This window comes from Aythya marila (assembly GCF_965140915.1).
Source record: "Aythya marila genome assembly, chromosome: 5".
Lineage (NCBI taxonomy): Eukaryota > Metazoa > Chordata > Aves > Anseriformes > Anatidae > Aythya > Aythya marila.
Genome location: NC_139046.1, coordinates 52642906 through 52667055, shown reverse-complemented (window position 1 = coordinate 52667055; position 24150 = coordinate 52642906). Strand labels below are relative to the sequence as shown.

At 38.9% G+C, this 24150-nt stretch overlaps 2 long non-coding RNA genes across 7 annotated transcripts in view; one reads left to right on the top strand and one right to left on the bottom strand.

Moving 5' to 3' along the window:
- Positions 1-6881, top strand: part of LOC309878559 — a 60024-nt gene extending 53143 nt beyond the window's left edge. For all 6 annotated transcript variants that reach the window (XR_014317575.1, XR_014317576.1, XR_014317577.1 and 3 more), the window contains one exon: positions 5515-6881. This is a non-coding gene — a long non-coding RNA (uncharacterized lncRNA). The remainder of the gene's footprint in view (positions 1-5514) is intronic.
- A 591-nt stretch (positions 6882-7472) lies between these two features.
- LOC309879025 overlaps positions 7473-24150 on the bottom strand; it is a 163643-nt gene continuing 146965 nt past the window's right edge. Inside the window, exon 4 of the long non-coding RNA XR_014317648.1 lies at positions 7473-7579. This is a non-coding gene — a long non-coding RNA (uncharacterized lncRNA). The remainder of the gene's footprint in view (positions 7580-24150) is intronic.

Sequence of the window (24150 nt, the reverse complement as noted above, 5' to 3'; positions counted from 1 at the left end):
TGTCGTTGATACCAACTTAATATAGGTAAGCACCTAGCATTTGGGAGTATAGTCCACAGCTATGCCACTTAACATATATGCAGTGTTGTGAGACTGTGCAGAATTAATTGATAACCTCTCCTGATGCAAGTGGCTCAGCCCTAGAGGTGTCTGCCTCTCTTCATGCATTCAAGGAATGCTACAGGGCAGAGTACAGACAAGACATTCAGCTTAAACTGAAATTGCACAAGGTGACTTTGGATATAGGAGCCTTAATTAAGAATGGTTTTGTCCAAGATAAAGATGTTTCCTGGTATGTACAGCATCAAGTGCCATTGTTAACAAAAAATATTTGGTATCAAAATCAATGAAGACTTGACAAAAGTCTAAAGAGAAAAGAGCTGACTCTGAAATCATATTCTAGATACAGAGGATGCAGCTTTATATACTTTTGCATCCTGAATCTTTTGTCCTTGCTTCCAATCCTTTGCAGTACCTAGGGGAATCCAGAGATCTCTTCCCTTAGAGATAAATGTTTAAGTGATTAATTAGCAAAACTCCTAATTTCTCAAAAAGGCAAGGTTTCTTTAACCCTTCTGCAAATGTTATACTGACTTTAGGAAAAGGAGGCTTGGTCCTGAGAGTTGCATCATCCACAGGCCTACCTGCTTTTAATTTTTTAGGAGACATCGAAATAGGGAGAAAATAGGAGAGGTTTCAGTGTGGGTAGATCTGCCTCCCCTAGTATGTCAGAGCAGAATCCTTATAAGGCTAGTGGCTCCTTGGAATCATAAAATGATGTTAATTCCAGTCTCTTCCTGGTCTTGCTCGTTGGCTTTTCTCCCAGTTACAACTAAAACATGATATTGAAGGCACTTCTGGAATTCAAAAGGAAAAGAATAATAATAGTCGTTCATTTTCAAAAACAATGGCAGAGCTTTGTATGCCTGTCTTTTATGTGAGGTGTCTCAGATTTGTCCACTCCAAATTCAGAATGCTAAAAGGTGAACCAGGTAGTGTGAAAGAATGATTCAAAGCAGTGGACAGGCAAAGAGCTATCTGTCCTCTCTAACCTATATATTCCACTCATAGCAACTAACACAAGTTCTGTAAAGAAGCACTACACAACTATGGTGTTCTGTTTTGAGGTTGTGTTTTTGAGTACTCCAAATACCAAAGCTGTCCTAGTCTTTCATACTGTCCTCTACATGAGCTAGTTCTCAAGCAAATATCTTCAAAAGCTAAGGTATACTGTTTAGCAAAGGCAAATAGGTTTAACAGGTAGAGTAGGAAAAAGAAATTTTGCATTATGTTTCAGAGTGAGTTCAAGATCTATGTGTACCACATTTTGTAAATCTTTTGTCTACATCTATATTTGTCTACACTATACAAGTCACACTTTAATAGCATAGCGCTGAGAGAAATGGTTAAGAGACCAAGTTTTGATGCCTACTTTGTCTCCAAACAGGTGACAGGAGAAAGAGCATAGAAAAAAGAAGGTAGCAAGAAAATAATAGAAACATAAATAATAAATGTATTCTGTAAGTGTCATAAGAAAGTATCAGAAGCACTGGAAGCCACTTTAGTGAGCTAGAAACATGCATTCACATGCCAAGCTGTGAGTCAGGTGAGATACAGCTGAAGAAACAGATTTGGTAAAAACTCAGATAGAAGAGGAGAAGTAATGCTATCAATGCAGAAATAGGATGCATGCTTTGTCCAATATAATAGTGCCTCTTTGGCCTAAATGAAAGGTAGACATGATAATTAGATGTGGCTTGAGACATGCTGGGTAAGCCATGCAATGGGAAATAGCAGGAGAAATTAGTTTCTCCAGGGAACACATGATGTGCATTGGTCTAGCTAGGAAGCCTTGATTCTTCACTTTCTTTCTTTCTCTGCTTATAGCGCAGCTGCTCCCAGCTGTCAAAGAAAACTGCATAATAATCTCTAGGCATATCACAATAATTACTTCACATTTATTGAGGTAAGTATGAACTGACAACCAGGGAGTAGGTTAAGGTTTCTTAAGCAGACAAGAGAAAAACATTTCACATTCAGCCTAGAAAGTGTTTTTGCTACTGCAACTAATGTCCAGTCTAGGATTAGTGTAGAGACTTTAAAGTGTTCTTTCTCTACGTACAGAGAAAACACTTACCTGACCATATGATCAGAAGATAAGCAGTGATCCAGAAGGGGCAATAACATTTGTCTGTTTTGCAGTTATAGGCTACAGCTTCATACACAGGCAAGGCATTGCATCTATCCCTTCTGTAGCAATGGAAAGCCATTGATATCTAAGGATGGAAAGAACAGTTATCCAATACCTATGGTAGTTACACACAAAAACAATGCATTACTATTTTGTACTGCAGTTTTAAAAAAACATATATATGAAAAAGACAGTATAGTTTTAGTTAACTGAATATCAATTTTTGTTGTTTTGGGTAAATACTTAATTTCTCTTAGGGATTCTTTGTAAGCATTATTTATTCCTAAAAATCAGTGGTATAATTAACAGGGACTGACCATTGTGATAGAATGTGATAATTAAATCGACACAATCTAGAGAGCCCCTACAAGAAACTGACATTTTTGATAGACAAAACAGCAAGAGAGGCCCTATCCAAGGCAGAACAGGTAAAGAATTTCTCCTTCCTAGACCACAATTTACTTTCTTCAGTGCTAAATTTCTGTAGAAGATTTCTTTAAACCCTCAACCTTTTGTTCTTCTCTCATTATTTCCTGAAGAATTTTTAAGAACTCCCTTGGAAATATCATATCTAAACCCTTTTTAGATTAATAGCTTTTGTTTAAATAAACTTTCCCCTTTTCATTAAAATCACTTTGCTCTTGTTAATTAAAACCAACCTTTAGAGTATAGTAGTGATTACGGACTGATATTCTTCTCTGCATACTGAACTGGGACACCTACTCTAGTTCAGAGTGCTATAAAGACTTACAATTTAACTACAGTTTAAATGAGTTCTTAAGTCTTTTGAAATAGGGAGAACATTTTTTAACTACAACTTGCTAAACATTTTGCTGTAACTTCTGTGAAATAGGCAGTAACTAAGGTGCTAGGGACTCATTTTCTCTACTCTGAGATATCATGCTCCAAAGAACTTGAATGAAATGTGAAACTGGTTGTAAAATCAGTCAAATGGCCCTGAAGGAAAATTTATTCTATTAATAGATGTGGCTGCCATACAAATAGATTACTTTCCCCTGTCAAGAAATTAACTTTCTAGTTAATATTGCTTCTGTGCAAAACCAAACTGTACAATCCTTGTAAAACTAGAATACTTCTTGTCAGAAAAAAAAAGTATTTTATGTAAGACACAGAACTTAAAGCAATTACCTAGCTATACTAGGAAGTCTTGCTTCTGAACATGGAAACTAGATGAATGCCTTAAATACTGTAACTCATGCTTTAACACAAAACCTTGCTGCTGACTTTCATTAAGTGAGTGCATGTATGCCAGCAAGGCTTACAGTACATGGGTGGGGGGGGAAAAATTAACATCAAGCTCTTATGCTGAACCAAATGGTAGAAATGCCGCTTCAGCTTTAGCTCTATTTTCAGACTCACCCTGCATATAATCAGGCTCATCTTATCCCTAGCTGAGGTCTAAAGATACTGAACATCAGAAGTAAAACATTCAAAGTAGAAGCTTGATTTCATATGCTTAAATTAAGAGCATGGAAGAAGATGCTTGTATTATGGGTATGGCTAGAATATCAAGGTATTTCAGTTTAGGACAGATAATTAGTGGATGGTGCAAGTCTAGTCAATAGAGACACTACCAGTTCACAAGAGTTAAAGATCCTGTCTGTTTTGTACAGATTTCTTTAACCAGGTTTACCAGCTAAGGTAAAGGGAAGATTTTTTTTAAAAAAAAAAAGAGGGGAGGTAAAGGGGATCATATCCCCCCAGTAAAGTTGATAGCGTATCCACATATGCTCTGATGTGGGAGGATGGCCTATGGCTAGGTATGAGAAAGAGTTTGGATAGATAACACCGTATTTCCCACTCCTTTTTCACATTTCTGTGTTTTCTCTGCCCCCTGCCATTCTGGAAGGTCTCAAGGAATTGTCTGTTCTGGCAATTAAAACAGTAGGGTGCAAGTGCTGTACCGCACTGACAAACTGAGTGGCCTTGAGCAAATGCCCTGGGGAACTCTCCAAAATGGCATCCTGTTGTGTTTGTCACTAATTAAATGCAAGTGAAATAGGCTACAAAGCACTAGGTATCCAAAGCAGCAAAGCTAGGAAAAAAACATGACAAAGTGATCTGGGTAGTGGTCTGCAAGTGTCAACTTTAAGCTATTATATTTTATGGTAAGGGAAAGACTTCTGTGTTCTGCTCTACATTCTTTGCTAGGAGTTTTTAATGAACAGATTAGCAGAAGGAAGTTGAGTCAGGAGGCAAAAGTGAGAGCAGTCTAAGGTGAAGATGATCATTCATTTCCCTCACAAGCCCTGTTTAAACTGTTAAGACAACACTCCTGCACCCCCTGAAAAATAAAACAAAAACAAACCACCACATCTTGCTACTCATCTACCTTCTAGCAACTGTGTTGTCCTGGCTTAGGAGTGTGTTACTAGTTGCTGTTGCAAAGCAAACAGGGTCAACCCCTGTGCTGTACTCACGTTTACAGTAGGTGCCAAATGCTGCACAAGTATCAGAACTGGTTTCATTCAGGAAGTTTCCAGCTGTCACAGTTCCTAAAGAAAGAGTAGAAAGCAAGACTGACTTTACAGCAAATAAATACAGACTTCCCCCTGCCATCCTTCCCTAGTTTTATTAGTGCTGAATCTTACCCCTGCAAAATTTAGTGACTGGTTTAGGAATCATAGTTTCTGGACGTTGGGAATTGGGCCTTGGTGCTGCTCCTGTTGCCCTAGGGCTGGAGCAAGCTTCTTATAGGAATTCTTCTGACATAGAGCTAATACCATGGGATCCATTTAAAATGCCTAAATAGTCATTTTCCATTCAAATTGCTAACTCCTCTTTTTTATTAGGTATGTTTTCAAAAATAGCTTTGTGTACGACTAAACAATTAATCATTTTTTAGTATAGGAAAGAACTTTTTAAAATATAGATACTTACAGCCTAAGCAGTAGTTTTCACTTAGAAATGTGTTTGCAATATGTTCAGCTTCTTCACTGAGACTTACTAGAAAGTGGAAATACAGACTCATTTATCACAATCTGAAATTCTAGTTGTTTCTTTAAATGCTGATTTTTGCAAAGGCTTTAATTCCCCATATGGAGGCACTAAGCACCAGCCCATTTTGTTCCTGGCAAAACTGGGGGAAAAGCTTATTTCAAATTTCTAATTAAAATTCTTTCTTGCTGCATAAGGAGCCCTGATGGGATTCCTCAGGGTAGTTGGATGGGTTTCTGATTGAATTACAACTGGCCTGATTGTGTGAATATTTCATTTAAATGTTCTGAACTGAAAACAGCAATTAGTGACAACCTGAATAATAAAAAGCACTACTTTACCTTCAATCCTCTTTTCTCCCACAGTTGATTCAAATTAGATGCTTAGTCACTAGAAAAACAACAAACAAACAAAAAATGAAGCAGGAGTCAGCGCCTGGGAAGAGAAGTCAACAACCATCACCCGAAAGCCAGAAGTACTGCACTTGGAGGCGATGACTGTGTACATGACACCATTGCTGCAGAGCTGCCATCATGAAGCATGACTGTGCTCCTGATCTTTCATTTATCCAATAACCTGTGCTAACTTTGGTTTTGATCCAATCTCACCTCAGGTAATTTCAGTATACATTCTCATCTTGTATTTATTGATACTGAGTTTTTCACTGTAGAACCGTACTGCCCATAGGTTCACTAGGACAAACTCGGTTAAAAATTCTGAAACAAATATATTTGTGAAGACATTTTTTGGGTGAATTGCCCACACTTAGAAATAGGAATTTTGGCTAGAGCAGTTAGACATGATCCAGCTGTATAAAATTCCCTGGCTGGATTATAAATGCTTGCTAAAGCATACAATCCCTTGAGCTGCTACATAATGTGCTATTCTGGAGGAAATGCAAGAGTTGGAGAGGTGTTATAGCTAAACTAAATGCTGGGAGTTGACAGGACATGCAGTTTCTTTTGACTTGTTCTTGAAAACCACTACTAACAACTATGACAGGTTCTGTATCTGTAGTTGATTAATAGAACTTTTCTGAATGGCAGAAAATAATTTTAATCATTAGTGGAAAAGGTTATCATTAGTAGTGATCCACAATGTTAACCACAAGTTTAAATTGTTGATTTGATTATCATAATTGTAACAGCACAGTGACTAAATTGGGATCAGTTATTAGTAGGACTAATATGCTCCTATTACTGAGTTTTTAATGGCTATATCAATACCCACGGATCAGAATAAAAACTGTCCTTGTGCTGTCACATCAGAAACAGCTCAAAATAAGCTAGCAGAGCTATATTGGCTCAAAGAACAGAGCTAGTAAGAATGACAGGAAATAAACTCACAAATTATTTAGTCTTCTGCAACAGCCACAGTGAATTCACCTGTAGAATGGAGTCAGCACAAAGCATTGCACAAGAATCACTACTACAAGTCTCTGATACAAAGATATGGACTTATTCTGCTAACTGCAAACTGTTCTGGCCCTGTCTGTCCCTTGTCACCCATGAAGAACATCTTTCACTTTGCCTGACTTGCATGGTACTACCTCACAAGCAGATTCTTCCACATAAAAATGAGCTTTCTCCTTACTTAATTTCAAGTGTTTTCAAATTGTTTTTAACCTGAAATGTATCAAAATTGTATTTAAAGATACCATTCTTCTTTTGGAGCTTTCTTCTCAGTTGTAAAACTCCGCATATTTATAACAACAATTTATCATTAAAATTTGAAAAACATTCCGCATGTCTTCTTAATTTTCTTTTTTTTTTTTTCCTACAGGATAAACTTTACACACAAATGGTGTTTATAAAATATTTCCCCTCTTGTACAGCTTTTCATGCTTCTATCCTCACAGTAGGAGCAGTTCCCTTAAATGTATTCTGCCTGAATTTCTCATTCTAGTTTAATTTTCAAACAAATTCAAATCTGAAAGTAAAACACAGCTGAAAACAGTATGTTTTGCACTTAAAAAAATAATTGTAAGAAGTTCTCACAATAAACAATAAGCTTACAGTTCACAGTGCTATATCCAGTTCTGGGTGCCCCAACACAAGAAAGATGCAGACAGAAAAGAGTGCTGCAAAGGGCCACTAAGATAATAAAGGTCACGCAAGCTGAGGCTGAGGGAGCTGGGCCCGATTATGATGAAGACAAGGGATGGTGAGATCTTATTAATATGTATAAATACCTGATGGGAGCATGTAAAGACAATGGAGCCACATTCTTCTCAGTGGTACCCAGTAGGAAGATGAGAGATGAAGCAGGTAGTCCAGAGAGCCTGTGGAATCTTCATCCTTGGGGATATTCAAAACCCAATGACAGTCCTGTGCGACCTGCTCTAGCTGAGCCTGCTTCAGGAGCTGGGGTTAAACTAGATGATCTCCAGCCGTTTCTTCCACCCTCGATTAGTTTGCAATTCTGGGATACCTGCCAGATGGAAAGCACGCTGTGCATGAGCTTACACAAACATTTCATATTGTTATCACTTGAAACCCACTACTCCCTCACAATCCCCTAAAAGGTACATCAAGTACAAGGAGAGGGAGCAGGCAAGGTACAGCGGGCAGACAGCTCATTGCCTCGCTTTCCAAAAATGACCCTGACATCACTACCAAACTGAGTTTTACTAGCCTGTACGTGGGCTCATACCTAAAGAGGCAAAATTCATCTTTAAATAGATGATGAAAAACCTTGAACCTGCATGCTTAAATGTTATGAAACACTCTTTAGTGTGCCACACATTTTAGCCTTTCTAGAGAACAGTTTTACAGAGTCCATATCCCCCCCACACTCTGTTTCTGATCCCCAAGATTTTAGATAAGACCTTAAAAACGTGCTGATCAACTGTGTAAGCCTACAGCCTTATGTCCAGAGAGAGACAGTTTAAAGATCTGCCAATTTTGTTTTTCATATGAAAAATGTTTCCATCAGCTTTTATATTTAAGCCATTACAAAAGAAGTTTAATTTTTGGAAACACAGCAGAAACTGTGACATTTTTAAGATGAAAGCAGTTTGGTTTTGGTCCATAACATGTCTAAATTAAACTGATTTTAAAAGTTCCATAACATTTATAAGAGGTCAAATTAGGTTGACAAATTCTGATTTTTAATTAAAACCAAAAGAATTTGAATTCCAAGACCTTAGTTTTCCCACATAATTTCCATTTTACAGCAAGACTAAACCACTTTTATTTTTAATTGGAAGTCTAAGAAAATACCTTTTAGAAGTAATGGAACTTCCCACTAAACAAAAAGCCTGTAGTTCAGTCCCATTTCTTTTATAACAAAAGCCGCTGCATTTATGACATTAGATTGCTGATTTTAAAACCTCTAAACACAAGTATAAAATTACTATAAATCATCATTTCAACAATGACCAAAAGTATCCTACAAATGAGCATGTACAATTAGCTATTGTTTAAACCCGTATTTCTTGCACCTCTCCATTTATTACAGTACTCTGTTTTCTAGTTGAATTTAGACTTCTCAGAATTGCCAAATATGCAGACCCTCATTTACTCTAGACTAAAGTCTCTCCAATTCCACTTGACTACAGTTCTTTCTATCTAGTAAGCGACTCTATCACTACCACAAGGAAAAATTTGTTTGTCTATACAGGCAGACAGCAGGTTACAGGTACAAAAGAAGCAAGCTGGAGAGCCTGCTTTGTCTTACATGCATCAGGCACACAGTTGATTAGACTTTAGATTGTAGCATTTTTATGTGTAGGAATGAGTCAGAGCCAGCTGGACAGCTGTATTTCCAGAGCCCAGTTGGAAGTTCTAGTGCCAATACTTAATCAGACGTGCTCTATTTATACATTGAAAAGATAGCTTAAAACTAGGCAAAATGACTGTGTAAAAAAAAAAAAAAATCAAATTAAAAAAATCAAAAGTTTACACTAAGTTTTTGTTCTTTTGTTACAAGTAAGGTACTTACTTGTACTTACATAGAAGAGTAGGTAATTTAAGAAGTAAAAAAGAAACAAGAGAAAAGGTCATCACACGTTCTTCATTTCTTTGCTTCCCTAATATACGAAACTAGTCTTGTTAGAAGGAACATTTATATCAAATGCTGACCTCTCAAGGCTCCTGGAATGCAGTACAAACATTTTCAAAGTTTCTAATGCTCTGTTAGCTAGGTTCAAACAGGGTCCCAGATATTCAAACACTGCTTTAAAGAGAAACACACAGTTTGGATCCTCAAGTTCCCTTGCTCAGCTCCTGCTCTGGAGCTGGTTAAACTTGCGTGGCACTGTATTTCACCACTAGGCAGGCACAGTGCGGCACAGGTGATGCCCTGGTGGTGATTACACTGCTTGGTGTCTAGCACTGGGGTGTCCTCTACACTAGGCACTTTTCTTTCTAGCTTGAAGAATTACCCAAGCAGATGATTATGGTTAGAATATTCCAGCTATCTATGACTTCCCACAAAACACATGCTGATTAAGATGTTCGCCTTTTCCTCAGTACCCCATTATTGGGGTATTCATCTGTGCAATTCAGTGAACAGAACTGGTCACCTTTCTCTTGAGAGAAGGTACCAGATCTTCTCCTGCTGTGGCCCAGCAGCTGTGTAAGTCAGTGCATTTCAAACACCTCTGTCCTGTCCTGAGGACAATTTCTATTCACACTCTCTTCCTACCCAGTCCTCAGGGCATGCAGCCCCTACGACGTGTGAGATAATTCCTGTCCCTAGAGTCAACATGGACACCACCTGTCCTGGAGATCTCAGTAGGGACTGTGTTTTCCAGCTGTGCCCATGATCTCTTCCATGTCATGGTCTTCCAAAAGAATAGTTGATTTACTTATTTCATAAACAAAACAGCAGCTTTTGAAAAGATAGAGACATTAGATGGGAAAAGGCTAGTCTCCTGCTATCTTGGACACTTAACCCATTCCTACTTCAAACCCCACAGCCCTTACTCTGCCAGCTGCAAAACACTCCTGAACACTTCTTAGAAGACTAAATGCAGCAGAACAAAATCGTGTTACAACCACCACCAGTTTCCAAGCACCTGCAATAAGCAGTGAGTCAGGTGACAATGCCCAGATAGCTCAAGGAAAATAGATCAGACCTGGTCCCTATCAGTCTGACTTTGGAGCAAAACTCAGCAAGTGGGCAAAGAGTTGCAGCTCAAGTCCTGCTCAGCTTGTGGCAGCTGAAAGCTTTGTCCAGAACAAATTATACCCTTACCTCGGGAGAGCACTGAGACCCAGGACCCTATGTGGCCAACAGACTGCAGTACACTGCTAGTGCAGCAGGACTCTGGGTGAAGGGGAAAGATTACATGCTATAGAGTGCACTCCATAAGCATTTGACAAACCAACAATGCCAATAAACTGTCAAAGAAAGAACCATTGCAACAATTACCACTCAGGAGTTTTATGATTTTGAGGAGATTTGGTACGTGCTCATACTGCCCTACAAGGCTGCACAAAGCAGTTTATTATTTGATAAATTCAATGAGGACCCACAACTATACAACGACAGAGTAGTGACAGGAAAGAAAGCACAGAGGTAAGGCACCTCAATCTGTACTGATCCTACATGCCGCAGAATCTGCTTGAAGCTTTTTCAAAACAGACTTCCCAGACAGATATTTAATTTCTAAGCTACTTCAGATGTAGACATAGGACTGTAGAAGAGAATCCATTACCATATGTCCACAGACTAACTCTAGAAAAACCTATTCAAGATTTGCTTACTTAGGAGCCCTCAGATATCCATGATTCCTCCAGCTATTATTTTAATTCAAACTGGTAGAGAAGATGAAGCCCTGATACAGTTCAATAATCCCTGGAGTTCATTTAATCGAATATACTTTGTTTTGAAAATATTACAGAAATTCCAGCAAAAAATAAGTGTCCCATGCAATTAAACATTGCACATACTGTTTATGCATCATACAGATACTGGTGTGCCCCACCATTCAAATAAAGACAAAGCAGCTCTACCTCAGTTAGTGCACGGGAAATGAAAACGCTAACATTTTCTTCTAACTAAAACAAAAGAATCTCATAGTGCTTTGGAGCAGGGATATATTCGATTCCTTGGTTTTAGAAAGTAAGTCTGAAAATTACCCGTTAGGATGCATACCACCAAGTAAGCCTGGCAAACTGCATATACCTAAAAATATCAGTTTGTTCCTAGTCAAATATGGATTTTATTATATTCTAGTTGAAGTGTCTCATCATACTGTAGCTATAATGCATTTGATACAGCTTATAATATAAATCAACTTTATGCATTTTCCGAAGTAGGATTCTTTTTTCCTTGTAATTAGTAATAAAAGAATTGTTTTTTATGGGTTAAATTGTATTTACATGGATTTCATTGACAAAGGAAAGCCTTTCAATTTCAACATCCATAACGATGTTATGGATGTAAGAGCTGAAAACAAGAAAAAAACATGTTTACATGCTAGAATGTCTTTCCTAAAAGTACAGATTTGATAATGTTTTTAGACAAGAGAAGTGAAATCATATCCCAAGGGCACATGAACTGGCTTTCAGTGTTTCCTTAATTTTTGGAAGACACAGACAACAGCAGATCATGATGCATAATACTTCTCAAATTATCGTAATGTTTAGATGATATTGGATTCTTTATTAATAGCTGTCACATGCCTTATATGCTTGAAATCTTCTGCTGTATGCAACAGTGAACATTTCAGACAAGACTGCTTAAAACCTGGAGTCCATTCCAAAAAAATAAAAAATAAAAAAAGAAAAACCTAATCTAAAAGGTCTAAACTTACTGAAAACCCACCGACAATCTAAAACAGCGTGACCTGCTCTTCTGACTGTGAGTAAATTGCCTTCTTAGTATGCTGTTGTGTGTTTTTTACTTCAAAAAAAAAAAATGATTGGAGTGTTCCCAAATAGCTTTTCAATTATAACAGAATTCTTAGTCTAGTAGCTTAGAGACTGTAGGTTAAGAAAACACATTTATTACAGAAGACCTTGAATGCAGTAATTAAGTGGCACAAATGAATCATAACTAGATGAAATATCAGATCAGATTGCATGCACACAACTGTATTCCTGTTCCTATACACACCATACTACACGTCTGCCATAACTGAGTAAATTTGCTCCATGCCACAGCAGCTCTCAGCAAGAGCACTTCTATAGAAATTATCCGGGAAACCAACACCACAGAGTACACCGATCGTGGCTGTGTTTGCTTTGCACTTGCAAGATGCACGTCTTGGTGAGTGTACCCGCAAAGCACATCACCTGTGAAGTGCTGATGCGACCAGGAATGCTGCATGGACCTGTGATTAGTACAGCAGTCTCAGGAGTCCTGACCTCTACTGCCTGTTCTTTAATTAAGATTTATTATAGTAACTGTCAGAGACAACCAGAAACAGGGTGCTCCTTTTTGCTGAGCACTTTAATACACAGTAACTGAGGTCATTTCTGTATAAGGACACTCAGGAGAGAGCTAAACTGAATTCCCAAGGCTTTACATTTAAAACACACTAGACTCCCGCTATAGATGATCATTTTGAAATACATTTATTTTAGTTCAATTAGATTAATTCAGGCTGACTGTAATATTGTTATCTGACAGTATGCTATAGCCACAAAATACTCTAATGAAAGTACAGTATATATAATCAAGTTCCTTCCCAAACACAGCCTATAGTTGCAGCCAAAGGATTGTTACCAGATTTCCAGTGAAGAACAGATAATAGGAACTGAGGGTCTATTTTTTTTCCAAAGAAGCAGCAGAAGCACTAGGGTTTTGTTGCTGACATGGCTGTCACTTGCGTACCACATTGCCAATTTTCAACCAACAAAACACTGTGCTAGCAACAGTACAGACTGGGCCATATTCTTTAAAATTCAACCCAAACATCCCTTTGTAGATATGCCCTGAAAAAGAATAGCACAGAGGAAGAGGACAAAGAACCACGGCTGCAAAGGGAACACGCTGTTATGTTAGGTATCACGATAATTTTCTTTTTCACCAATCTTGTATTCCCCCTATTTCATTCTTTTTGCTAGTGGTTACACAGCACGACACCAATTCAGAGCCTCACATCTTGCTGCCACAGTTCTGGCAGGAGTGCAAATTGCGTCACACTTCCCGACAAGCCTTGGCATTCTCAGAACACATCTTCCGCTCACAGGGGGCTTAGAAAATAAGGTGCCCTGCCTTCAACTCAGTACTGAAATAGAGCATCTTCTCTGTGTATATAGGAAACATAAGTTCAAGCCCATATAGGAAATATATAAATATATATATACACACACATACATGTATGTATGTAGGAAACATAAATTCAATCCCAAGTAAAGGTATGAATCCAATTCTCCTCCATATGTACTCTAAGTACTAAGTTTCAGGATATTCAGTGACATCTCAACTCCACCTTTAGAAGTGCTTTCACTTGCCATAAAATACCGAAATGTGAACTGACAACAGCATATTCTGAACAACTCTTCCAACAATCATATGAGAGTAGTATTCTTGTCTTGCTGCATCTTGTGAACTCAGTCTAGAGAGGCAGAAACATAGTCACTTGACCATGAGACATTTTGAAGCAGTATACCATCTCCTGAGCAATTCATCTGTCTTTGTATGAAATTAAACAGAGAAAGAATTGTAGTTTTGGTCTCCCCCCAACCATTCATATGTTCTATGTATTGCCTGTTGAGTATAAGTAAGACACTGGTGCCCATCTTTCCTTTTTGAGCAGATCTAATTAACCAGGTTTATGGAATTAGTTTTGGAAGGAAATTCACAGCTGTGAAGTCAGATGGGATATTTCTCTAAACCCTGAGGTTAGATTACTTGATCTGGAAAGAATATTTCAAGAAAGCTTTGATGGAAAGCTCACTTGTGAATTTTCTGGTTTGTGTGAATCCATTAGTATTCTGACTTCTAATATAAATGCCTTGAAAAGTTACCCTAGATATTAACAGGCTTTCATTAAAACAAAACAAAACAACAACAAAAAACCATGACTCCTACAGCTACTTCAGAATGATAGACAGGTTGTGAAATATTATTATTATGATGATAAAACCATGCAAACCAAGTTTATTTCCCTCCCCGCACAAACCATAGCAAAACAAGCAAAAAAAAAGTTTTCAAACAAAATCTTAATTTTTCCCCCACAACACAATTTTGATTTGTAACAATTTCATTTGGTTCAAGTTTAGTTGCTTTCATTATTCAAAGGTGCTTATCAAGCTAAGCAGCTAAAGAATATGGGAAGAAGTTAAGAACTACAAAACTATTTGACCTGAAGAACAACGGAACCTGAAATCTCATGATGAAGATCATTTAAAGAATTTTCTGTTTGCTTAAGAGCAAAAACCCTCAGTAAGTATAAGTTGGCATCGCTCACTGCAATGAATGCTCATTTGCATCATCTGAGACTACAGATTTCTGCATTTCTGAGCTCCACTGTTACCGACAGGGTAGCTGCCCACCCTCCATTATGGAGGCTGCATTGCTCCAAGTGTCAGTAAAGACCTAATGAGATACATCCAGTCTCAGAACGTTTAAAATCCAGCTTAATCTTAGAATGCAGATGGAGGATAAACCCAAAGTTTTATTTGCTTCTTTTAAATTCATTAGGATACTCTGTAATTCCACCAACATTTGAACAATGCAATTGAACAGATATAGAAAATACAGGGGGGAGGGGAAAAAAAGTTTTTGGTTTAATTCTGAGTACTGCAGTGAGAATGAGGCTTTAAGTGAGAAACACACATACAGACTTATTTTATGCAAATTTAAACTGCACTTTTTCATCTCTAATTTAACAAATCTGAGGACACGTGAAGAACAGTGTTTCATACAAAATACTCAAAGCTTCCCAAATGTACAAGCAACCCTGAGGAACTCCAAATGTCTAGATCTTGTTTAGCCCACAGAGAAATGAACTCAGCAATTCTGCAATTTTTGTGCATCCTCCACAAACACACTTAATCAGATCCTTTCTGCCCTCTTGAACAGAACATTTTCTATTACTACTGCTTGGATGTACAGCTAATATATACTGTGTCCCTCTCCCCTCTTAAAAGCAATATTAGGTTCTTTGTCTCAAGGAAATGATTAAATCATGTAATCAGTCACTCCGATGACCAGGGAGAAAACCATGCTTAACATATCCTTCTGCTGTAGCTCACACAACATCCTCCCGTAGGCTTTTCTTGGATTATGAGATACAGCATGTGGCAGTGCCACTTCTGACAGCTTTTGGCAAGTTTAATTTATCCCTGCTGGTGACCACTTTGCCTTCTTTTAGGTGGAAGCTAGAGCTAGGACCAAGGAGGCCTCTTTTATTGTTTTGTTACGGGTAGTCAGCATTCATCAGGCATATCTCTGTTTCCAGATTTCCCTCATTAAGACCACTTAATGCCTAAATTCAAAGACTAAAAGCTACTCCAAACTTATTAGCAGTTCTCCATAAATTGACACAAGAATTGAATGCTACTCAAGGGATTATACAGATATCTGCTATTAAAAAAAATAAAGAAGAGTTAAATGAAGAGTAAAAGAGATACAAATCCAATTGATTCAGCAATGAAAGGCTGAAAATACAACTCTTAAAGCAGCTAAGTAATGCAAATGCCTAAAAAGTATGTTAGCAGACATGCTGATCATTGAGTTTACTTTTACTGAAAGTTCACTATGTCAGAAGTATCATCTTCCCTTTTGAGTTAGAATTTTCTGTATGAAACAGCATCTAAACAAAAAAACTGCATAAGAAGTGTTCCTGATAGCTGTTTTTCTTTTAAATAAAAGATAAAGTATACGGGAAACATCTGTCCTGATTATTATGCTGAGAGACAGGGAGAAAAAGACTGTGACAGAAAGGTTGGACTTGATGATCTGAGCTTGCCTCCAACCTGGGCTGTTCTGTAATTGATTCCATGAATCAAAAAGTGTGTTAAACAGCACTGTGTGTATTCAGTGGTTCCAGTTATGCTCACGTAAAAGACAACAACATCAACAAAAAAGAACGACTTCCAGCACATGGAAGCCCTTCCAAAATCACGGTCAAAAATGATCTGAAGACTTCATGATACTAGGATGGCAATCAAGATGTACTGACAGCAGTTCTTCCTGGTTGTGATGACCAAAGAAAAACTCCAGTTTAGGTCTATACCCAAATTTTCATAGGATATCTGCACATGAACTTTAACCATATTTCAAGACAAAAGATGTCTGCTGCTAACTTCTATGAGTTTTTAACCATATGCAATTAAACATAGACTCACAGCTGAGTGACTTCTGGGATCTACTGGTTGAGAAATCTCAAACTTTATATGCAAGTCTGTCAAGAAGATAGTAAATTTTGCCAAGCTCACACTTACTGATGATATTTTAGATTTTCTGATCCCAGAAAGAGTCAGGGTCAGCAGTCTGTAAGTGTAAGTAAAACTCTAAACTAATGCTGCTGGCACAGAAGGCACAGGACCACAAATCTCAAAAATAAGTTTATTCAGGATTTGTTTTGCAAATTTGAGGAAGAGGGCAAGCTCTTTAGTTTCTCAGTTTCAACTACCCTTTTGCAAGGTATTGCAATAAAATTTTAATTTCCCTTTTAAAGCCCATTTACATAACTGGCCGTAGATTATGTTTATTAAAGAGAAAAGGTATATAAACCCAGAAATAAACATTGCTCAACCCCCTCCTCTTTTTGTTTTATATAGCAAAATTAGAAGCGTGACTCAATAATTACACTCTATGCAATTGCTAGGAGGTTTTTATATAAATCCTTTGAAACTACCAAATTGAAGCAAGCACTGAGCAAAAAAACACAGCACTCAAAATGGAAGACTTTTTTTTTTTTTTTTTTTTAATTTTCCAATTAATAGGAAAACTGAATGGTAGGGCTATTTTCAGCTTGTCTAGCAATATTTGCAGTGATTTAAAAGTAAAAAGGAAAGGGAGGTGAAGCATGTGTTAGAGAGAGGCTGTAAGAATTAGAGCTATATTAGAGTCCTTCATCCAATTAAGCACATAACTTGGGGCTGAAGTTTTCATCTGGAGAAGTTGGTTTGTTTAATATCAAGAGATCAGAAAATGTTATTGCGAAGAGACCTCCCCCCCTTCCCCCCATGCTGTAGTGCTATAACACTATATTCCCTGAGATACATACAGATCTGTACACTGAGATAGATTGTTTCTTCTCCTCCAGTTATTTAAAGCTGTATTCAAATCATATATTTTCAGCATCAATTTTAATTCAGTCTGATGATGATAATCTCCCTGAGTTCTCTGACCTTTCCCTCCAGGAACGTTTGCCTGTTATACCCTAGGGACTAAAAGGGACAGGCCATTACAGAGCCAGGACAAAGTGCTTCTTTAGAGCTTGGTGCCTGAATCAGCAGTATGCCAGCTTAACGAGCTGACACAAATTATTGTGCCTTTCTGGAAACAAGTGGCCTTCTTGTCTCGGGAGACCAATGTGAAATGACATATTGAGGCAGTACTGGCATTTCCATCATCACTGTTGCCAAGGCTTGAGCTTAAGAAGGACAAGGGTACAGCTGATCTAAACAGCACGCAGCATCAGTACATAAAACCATGAGAAAATTGCCAGGTCATAGCAATGAGACATCACTTTGACCCCCTGTGAGCCACAGGTTAAAATGACTAAAGGAAGTTTGTAAGGAAAGCACATTTGTTACATAAGCCTTTATATGGGGCTGTGTCTCTTCTCTCTGCACAGGGCTTGAACCAAGAATAAAGCCCGGGAAACAAGCAAAGACCAGGAAAGAAAAGAAAAAAAAACAGACAATTTTCCCATATTCACTCCTACTTCCTCCACCCCACCTCCTCCATCACCTGCTTCTCTACATATCTTGGTCCAGGTAGGGTGTGCTACCAGAGGAAGACACAATACGTTTCTGGGATGATAACTCCATTAACACCAGAGTCTTTTGTCGTTTCAGCCCAGTGTCAGTAACTAACACTCACCAGCCTACAAGATGCTGAGCACCTGGTACAGCATCGTATGGGTATCCCGTTGAGCACAAGCAGTTGTGCTATCAGTACCAATGCATAGAAGAAGTTAACTTCAGTGCAACAGCTATATTAGGTATCAATGAGCTGCAGGTATTCAGATTACCCCAAGGGCCATATGGGCGAGAGCCAGCTTCTTTGTGCCAAAAGGCTCTTTAAGGCAAGGAAGCTTAGCATACGAATAGGAAAACCTCAGTTGCATCCATTTTGGTTTTATGCCATTGTGCTTTTACTGGTAGGACAGAACACAAGAGAGATGGAAGGAAGGAAGAGAAAATACAACATGAGCTAGAATTCATACATCAGCTCCCAAGTAGTTTTAAGGTTATTCTTTTTCCCCTTTGCCCCATTCTCCCACATGACTTCATTCAGAGAAACATGTGACACCAGAACACGGGGGTTCTGCCAGACAGCTCACTGTGCACAGCCAGATGCTGTTTGACATCATAATAAAAAAAAACAATAAAAAATCCCTACAACCCCACAAACACCAATCAACCAAGGTGAGTGGAGCAGGGAAGCACTCTTACTGTAAAGAAATAGGCATTATGATTAGCTTTGAGCAAAGTCTCTGAGGCCTCCAACAGGCACAGTGCCCACTGTGCAATGCTTACAATCCCAGAAGCATCTTCAGTCTCTGCCTTCCTTTTTTTCAGTCATTTGGTGAGATATGAGCGAGGAGGCTGCTGAGAAATGGGACAACTGAACAATTTTTATTCATCAGCTCCCTGTTCGGCCATTTTGGTTCTCAGTAGATGCTGCCAACATCTACTCGTTACAGTCTGTCTTGGGTAAATATGGGAAAAAGACACATTTTAGGAGTCTAATCTGAATTCAGCTCACAGCAGAGATGTATTTCTCTGCAGGCTGCTCTGGTTCATTCCAACATGGCAAGCTCTACTGAAAATGGCCACTGTCCTCCAGCTGCATTTCACTCCTCCAAGGTCTCAGTGCTGACAGATACTTCGGCACAGCTCTTGTTCTGTAGCTAGTGAGAAATTAGTCTTCTGCTATTTGCAAACAGTAAATTCATTCCTTGCTATTTTGCTTGGTCCCTGCTGTCTCCTATGTGGTGGTTCCCCAGCACTTATTGCAAAGTGTGAGACAGTAATTCTTCATTTAAAATTATGTTTATCTCACTCTAAGCGTGGTCGGTACTGTACTGTGAACACACACAGCACTCTGCAGAACAAGGAAAGAGAATTGTCTGTTCTGTCTGGCACAGATCAAAAAATTCAAAGTATGAGGAACAGAATAACAGTCGAAACAAGGGAAGCCAGAGCTGCACTTGATTTCAGTTCAGATTTTGCTCGTATCTGCAACCAAAGCTGCAATTCAGCTGCATTCCTCTGTGCAAAGAAAGGATTTACTGACACAGAACAGCCGAGTAGTTTGTATCTGCACAACAAAGTTTGTATCTTTAAGAAAAGCTAACTGGGGTATTGGAGGCAGTCCAACTGTGCTACCTTGGCACCTTACACAGGCCAGCGTACACTGATCAGCAGGCAGAGCACAGCAAGAGACTAACATGGCCATGCTGCCAGTACCTAACTAGCACAGGTAGCTCTGCTCGACACCTCAGTGTGCTCCATCAATGTCCTTAACGTGCTTCAGCCACAAAGTTTGACACGGAATGGAATTAAAACCCAAGCATAGCCAAATCTAAGATGGTTTTACCTGTCCAGGACTAGTTTCACAGGGAAAGTGAGGACAGCTATAGATTTGATAATGCTGGTCAGAAAGTGTTTCCATAAAACGTTTCAAGAGAACTCACTGACTCAGTTTGTCCTGTGGGAAAAGCTGAGTTTCAACCTTCCCCCTCCCCTCCTTCCAATTTGCATCTTGAAAAAAATTCCAAGTCATCTAAACACTGTTTTGATGTTTTCAAAAATGAGGAATTATTCTTTGGTATAGAGTGATTGCTTTGAAATTGAAGCAGTTAAAACTTAAGTCAAATATTTGGCTTCAGCTGATAGTCTGCTTTATACTTTTCATACAAAAACTTCAAACAAGACAAAGTCTCAGTTTGATACAGGAATCTCTCAAATCTCTGGCTTTCTCATCCCATAATATCCAACCCTGTTCTCCTTGTCAGTAAAAAATAAAAATAATGAAAAAAATCATCCACAGCAGCATTGTTGAATCACTGTACCTTGGGGAAGGATCCACACAGACGCACAAACACAGAAGTAAACTGTGGCAAATGGAAGAAAGGTTTCTATTGCCCTGGTTTGAATGGAGGTAACTTGAAAGATGAGTCTTAAAAAGCATCACAAGGAGTGAAAAGTGGTGGTTACAAGAATAAATGCAGGGAATGAAAGGAGCAAGATGTACGTTGGGAGAGTGGGAGGGTTGAAAACAGAGGAACACATTAAAGAAAGTTCCAGCTGAAGCTCTGTGTCATTGCCCAAGGTAAGAGCTATTCTGCTCTGTACGCTGTTTAATAAAGGAAGATCTCACACCATGGGATCATGCTTGACATGCTGCAGAATTACAACAGCTTCGTTTAACTTATTTCCTAGTCTGAATGATATTCAAAGGGAACATGTCTCACAAGAAAGAGTCCATAAATCCAAATATTATGCTTAGCAATTTCCTTCAACCTTCAGTAAATTTAGCACCGAGTAAAAAGTTGTCAATGGATAGCCCTCAGAAATGAAGCCCTTAATTTATCCCAGAGGTAGATATGCCAGAGATGGCATCATTGCAGACTTCCTACATTGCTTTGGTGGGCCAGACAGGGAATATCTAGGGCTGAAGGAGTTCAAGACCAAGGCCTTTCTCCTTCTTCAGCACCTGCCAACAAAATGTCTGTTGAGCCTGCTTTTTGTTTTCAGGGAGATTCTTCACCAGAAACTGAACAGGATTACCTCAGCTAATCTCTCACAGCCCTATCAGACAGGAATGAGCTTAAATGAACTGCTGGTCAACCCAGATGCAAACTGGTATGGGAAGACTCTAGTGCATTAGTGGAGTTCGCACTTTGGCATGCACTGAGCTGCCCTAGGGGTAGCAGGAAAGAGATGACCCTGCTCGGGCTGCTAACCACCAAGGGCAGCTGCTGCCTTCAATCCACCAACAGATTTTTAAATCAAGCTGCAGAATCTGAGATGTGCTCCTGCTGCTCCTCACACTGCATCCAAGGACTGGAAATTCTTCTACCTTACTCCATTTTCTGAATCCTCAAAGGAACACTTAGTGATACACATGCTCCCCAACACTCAAGACATCATACTGGAGATCGTTCTTCTTTGAGGTTGACGTGTGGGCACGATGTCAGATGTAGGAAGCAGCATACACAATGTGATCAGCAGAGCTCCCACAAACCTCACGGCTAGCCAAGGTCACCAATGAACACAGACAGAATAGGTTTGTGCGTGCTCCCTTTGCTCTTGAAAGCCACACCATGGTCTTCTGGATAAGCAATGAATGCTGCATGGGCAGTACTGCCATCTGTCAGTAGCTCTTTGGATGGTTTTCTTCTGTCTTTTCCCCCTTCAGTTGGAGCTGCTCACTCAAACTGGCACAGAACACATTCATCAAGTTCCTGGTCATCTAAATATGCTTTGTCTTTCTTGTGCATTTGGTGTACACACCTCCAGCTTGTTCGATTCCACATGGAACCTGACCAGTTATGTGTGGCAGAAATGGCAGAAAGGGCAAAAAGATTTTTATGGGGCCTTATACAGATCTCTCCCTGCAATAGCTTCTAGATGCTTGGTATTCTGAGAAGCCTACCCTGGAAAAATACACTAAAAACCAGGCTCTTTGCATCCAAAGAGATCTTGCATTAATCTTGCTTGCCTTAGTTCCCCAGATAAGCAGAGAAACATTATCTCAGTTTTGCAGATAGGATTTTAGGAGAGTAAATGCACCATTATTTTAAAATTACTTGGATACTGTAGTGATTAGGTTATGTACATTTAGCATTCTCCAAAGCAAACAAAATACACACACACATTTTATTTCCTATCTATTTCTTCCTTTCTCAACTTCTTTACAAAACTTTTTTCTGGATTTACGATGGTGATATTGACACACAACTCCACCACATCATGCTACTGGTGTTCAAGTACCTATGAGGAGGAGCAGTTAAGTGGTAAATATCTTGCCAATACAGGTTTGAGAAAAGCTCTCTTTCCTACAAGCACGTAATGATAGTCAGTAGCTATGATGGAAAGAGCAAAGTTTATGGGCAATAGAAGCAAACAAAGACAAGCTTTTAGGCCCCAAATTCCTTCATCACTTGGGTATAACTTGCATTTCGTTTTCTAGGAATATCTTGAAAGACAGAAAGCAGCAGATAGAAGTTATGTTTGGAGTTGACTTCCACAGCTCATCAGTCAGCACAGCTCTGACTGGCCAGAGAATCTGATACTGGTGTTTCAGCTCTGACTGGCTACTGAACTTCTAACAAGGTTTAACAAAAGCTCATGTCTTCCCCACCTCAAAAGACTTTCAGATATTGCTTTTGAGATCTTAAAATTCATATGCAAGGCATCATTGGACTAGAATTTCTGCCCCCTAATTGGTTGACCTTGTTGGACTGATGAGGATCTTGGAGCAGAACCAGCAGCATAACCACCGTGGTCATTCTGTGACCATTCAAAGCTGTATGTCACACCACACGGCTCTCAACCCATCATAAACCTTTTATACCTATGTCACACCTCAGCTTCAGATCACACATTATGAAGTGACACTAATTCTTTGATCATTTGCTGTACCTGGAAGGAATTTTCCCTTCTGAGCCCAATACCATCATTAAGAAGGAAAGACACTTTATCTAGAGATCACACTGGAATTCCGTGAGGCTTTCATCTCTTGTCATGATGAGCTTAATCCTCACATTGGAGCGCAGAAGCTGTCTCCTCTGATGGAGGCAAACAATGGGAGATTGTGAAAGGATTCTGTCATTGATTGACTGCATATGCACAAGGGAATTATAAGCAGTCATTAAGATGCCAAAACAGGAAAAATGTATCATGAAAGATTCACACTAGTTTGGCAGGATTTTTTACTTAGCATTTGAAACAGACCCTATTGCTTATTCCCAAATAAGGATACCATCATTTTGCCAGAGAATACCTTCTTTCACATTTGGACTTTCTACGTCTGGAGATTCTGCTGATTTCTCCCATTAAGCCATGTCAGCTAAGGGCAGTGCTTTGATAAGAGACTTCCAGGAGGAAGGGGAAGAAAACAAAAAGTCAGGAGACAACGGGAGACATGCAAATGACTCAACACAGTTATGTTTCTTTTTTTTTTTTCCTCCCTCAGTCTTGAAGCAACACCCAGGAGTACTATTTAGTCATACAGTTTACTAAGATCATGTTGTTAAAGACCCTGTGACACACCTCAAGATCTTAAATGCCAGCAATTTTCCATTCAGAGCTCATAATCATCTGGCCTAACAATTCCGTGCAGTATCTTTGCAGGATTTTTAATCCTGATTTGTATCTAAATTTGTGTAATGTTGCCATACACTATTATAAATTGACTGTTCTTTGCAACTGCCCTATTTCAGTGGCTACAGAAGTGATCTCTCTGGAGCTATTGCATGAGAAGCACTTTATCTATCATATTTAGCTAACTCTACCTCCTTTCCAAACCACAATACCCAAGTGCCTCACTATCTTTGGTGCATTTTTCCTCATATTACTGCTTTGATTAGGGAGGTGTCGTTATTCAGATGTACAGATTGGGACCCGAAATACAGAAAACTATGAATTATCTGTAGTCACAGAGACAGGGAGCTTGAATCAACGTTTTTAGTTCCCAGCAAAGCACCTCAACAATTCTTCCATGATTCAGTAACAGTCAGCTAAGGATTTTATAATGATGTTGACTGCTAGAGCACTTGCATTCTGTCTTCATCTGCAGGGAACCAGAAGATCTCTGCTGCATTTGTTTTTGTGTGGAAATCTCAGCATGTCATGTGTTCTGAAGAATTGTTATTTCTTCCCCAAATTGTTCAGGATATCTGGTGTTTGGAAACCTAA